Source organism: Cebus imitator, unplaced genomic scaffold (genome assembly GCF_001604975.1).
Source record: "Cebus imitator isolate Cc_AM_T3 unplaced genomic scaffold, Cebus_imitator-1.0 Scaffold439, whole genome shotgun sequence".
Lineage (NCBI taxonomy): Eukaryota > Metazoa > Chordata > Mammalia > Primates > Cebidae > Cebus > Cebus imitator.
In genome coordinates, this window is record NW_016107754.1 from 1031205 (window position 1) to 1034299 (window position 3095).

General features: G+C 41.2%; 1 pseudogene across 1 annotated transcript in view; it reads right to left on the reverse strand.

Moving 5' to 3' along the window:
* Window positions 1–1310: 1310 nt before the first annotated feature.
* Window positions 1311–3095, reverse strand: part of LOC108290550 — a 2973-nt pseudogene continuing 1188 nt past the window's right edge. The window contains exons 2-3 of the transcript XR_005197157.1: window positions 1794–3092; window positions 1311–1554 (exon numbers count right to left, since the gene is read on the reverse strand). The product of XR_005197157.1 is annotated as a zinc finger CCCH domain-containing protein 14-like (transcript). The remainder of the gene's footprint in view (window positions 1555–1793; window positions 3093–3095) is intronic.

A 3095-nucleotide genomic window follows, 5' to 3' on the forward strand; every position in this document is an offset into this window, starting at 1 on the left:
TTTCCTGTGGGATCAGCACAGCAAAGTGCAACTTACCAAATGGTTTAATGACTGGTTAATTCTTTCTTCTCCCAATGGAAAAGCAATGGCAGCACAACAGTAGACTGCTGGCTTGACAATCTTAAAACATGAGCCTTTGCACATGGAGATTTATCATATTTGGGTATATGACTAAGCAAGTCAATGAACTTTTTAGCAGTTTAATTTGGTCCTGAGAATGTTGCAGTCTTTTTTATCCCTTTTTCATTAATCTACTTTTCTAACCACCTTTTAAGCTTCAATTTTTAACACTAGTATACAACAAGCCTTTGAAATCAGTGATCTGTTTGTTATTTAACTCTAAAGCATTTGACACTTCTTGCCTTAACAGTTTTAAAAACCACACACACACACACACACACACACACACACAACTCTGTAATACAGTAAGCCAAAAGTTTCATCCTATCTTGCAGTTTACCTATCTGATCTCTGTAATTATAGTTCTCTCATTTAAAATACATTATTTCAATCTAATTTTTACATTTCAAAAATTATCTTCAGTAGTCACTAAGTATATTTTCTGTGGAGCTATTTCTGAGAATGTTATTTTTCAGAATGTGAGACTATATATGTACATGTATAATCTTGTGACTTTAGAGTCTGTTTTCAAATACCTTATGTAAATACTTGTAAAAAAATTTGTGTAATTTTGTGATAATGTAGTTTCCCAAAAAATTTCTTTAGAAGGTATTATGCTGTTAGTAGATGTGTAGAACTGTTCCTGTTTTCTGCACTTGCCATTGCAGCTGTCTTCACTGTCCATACCCGCCACGTTCATCCTGTCACAAAAGGCAAGGAAACCGGGAACTTTACCAAAGTAGCACTGAGCCTGAGACGTTTGTATTATGAAGCTTTTCAAACTAAATTCACTTAAAAATTAAAAGGCAGAATTGAATATTTTCAGCAGCCTCTGTACCTCTGGCCAGTCCTGTTTTCATGGTGGATTATGAACATTATATGATCTTTGGGAAAAGGAAAAGCAGTTCAATTTACAGAATAATGACAACTGCCTCACTGTATCTCTCCACTCTCACAGCAACCGTGTAGCCCCGTAAGCTGCAGCACCATCACTAACCGTGACGTCAGTGTCATATGCCAACCCTCACAACAGCAGTGCACAAACATGCCCCAAATCGTTTCACAGAATTTAGCTCTTCTTTAAGCTGTCTTTGCGTAGTAAAAACAAAACAGAAACACCCAATGTTAAAATCACTTAATAAACTTACAAACTTGAAAAATTAGACAATTTGGTTAGGCAATAAACTTCATATTATGAAAGAAATATATTCCAAGTTTCAAAGATTTGACAAGTTCTGTAGAGTATTCATCAGTAGATGGAAACTTCCAAACTGCATGATCTTCTGCCAGGCAGGACCGAGTGTTATTCGCTGGTTTGAGGTCGAATCCATTTCGAGGCATGTTGTGGTGGTACATTAATGGTGGGATGGGAGAATGTGCAGTCCGGTCTCGTACACTGAGTGTTAAACCTACAGGTATTGATCAACTTACCACCTATGCAACTTACGACCATTCGACTTTACGACCGCAATCACTAGCCACGACTGCTCTGCGTCTGGCAGCGCAAACGTTGCCCAGCTGGGCGTACCACAGTGCGGACCAGCTACCGGCAGCACTACCCTCTCTGCGTGCACCATTTCAACTGTACATATAGCCTACTCAACTTATGACCACATCGTGTTACGACCGGTCCGCGGTCCCGACCGTGGTCGTAAGTCGAGCACTAGCTGTACAGTGTTTTGGATGATAGAAGGGACATTCCATCTTCTTACGAGCTAGGAAGTGGTGCTGGTGGTGCAACTGCTGGTTTTGGAGACAGTGCTGGAATTCTTCTGTTCACATGAGTGAAAGGACAATCTGGTTTCATACACTTTGCATCATATTTACAATTTGGGTGAACAAACAAACATTTTTTCAGCAAATTTACAGTTGGGGAAGGCTTTGCAGGGTGAGATGGGGTGATGGTAGGCACACTCATCCCCGTTTTTACAAACAGGCCAGTACTTGCAGCGCTCCAAAAGTTTTTCTGGTTTCTGTGCCATACTCAGTTCACTCATGTCAGCGTTGGAAAAGCTGCTCTTTGGGTCCTTAAGCTGCCTGCTCAGCAAGTGCAACTGCTGTGGGTGGAGACCTCTGAGTCCCTTGTTTGAGGCTGCAGTTTGGTTTACGGGTTTCATTCCTTCAAAGCACATGTCCTCCTCTTGATCTGACATGTATCCTTGGGGACTGGGGACACCATCCAGCATCACTGTAAACTTGGGACTTGTAGGTTTATCTGGTTGTACAAAATCTCGTGTCTGCATAAGGTGTCCTGAAAGTACCCGAAGGGAATCTGCCTTCATCCCCGACTGTTGGTTTGGTGCCACTACTATTTCCTCAGACAGCTTTGGCTTCTTCAGAGTAAATGATCTTGTGTCTGCATGGAACACGGATTCCATGTCATAGTAGTCTTGACTGATCTGCAGTTTCTGCCATTATTGGGTCAATTTGTCGTTGGGATAATAATTGCCTCTGTTGAGTTCCTTGATTTTTTTCTATGGAATCTCCTTTTGTTTCCTTTTCTTTAATGGGGGTCCTACTTTGTCCCTGGACCACTTCTGCCAGCAATTCTTCTTGAGCATTTCAAGTTCTGGGAGCAACTGGAAGTGTCTGTTTCTGTGGGACTGTGGAATAGTTAGTTGTTTTTGTTATGGATTCTGGAGTTTCAGACACAGCCTTCAAAATCAGATTCCTGTTAGCTTGTTTAGAAGGTGGAAGAGAAGGTCTCCTTTCAGGATTTGGTGGCACAGACACACTGCTGGAGATGCTTTCTGTTCGAGAGCCATAGTCATCATCTTCTTCCTCCTCTTCTCTATCATGATTGAATTTTTTTACTTTAACAACTGAACTTGCAACAGGGAACTTTCTCTTCCAAAAGTTTTCATCCTCCATACTCATTTTCTCCAAGTTGTTTCTTTTTTTTTTTTTGGGACAGAGTTTCGCTTTTGTTACCCAGGCTGGAGTGCAATGGCGCGATCTCGGCTCACCGCAACCTC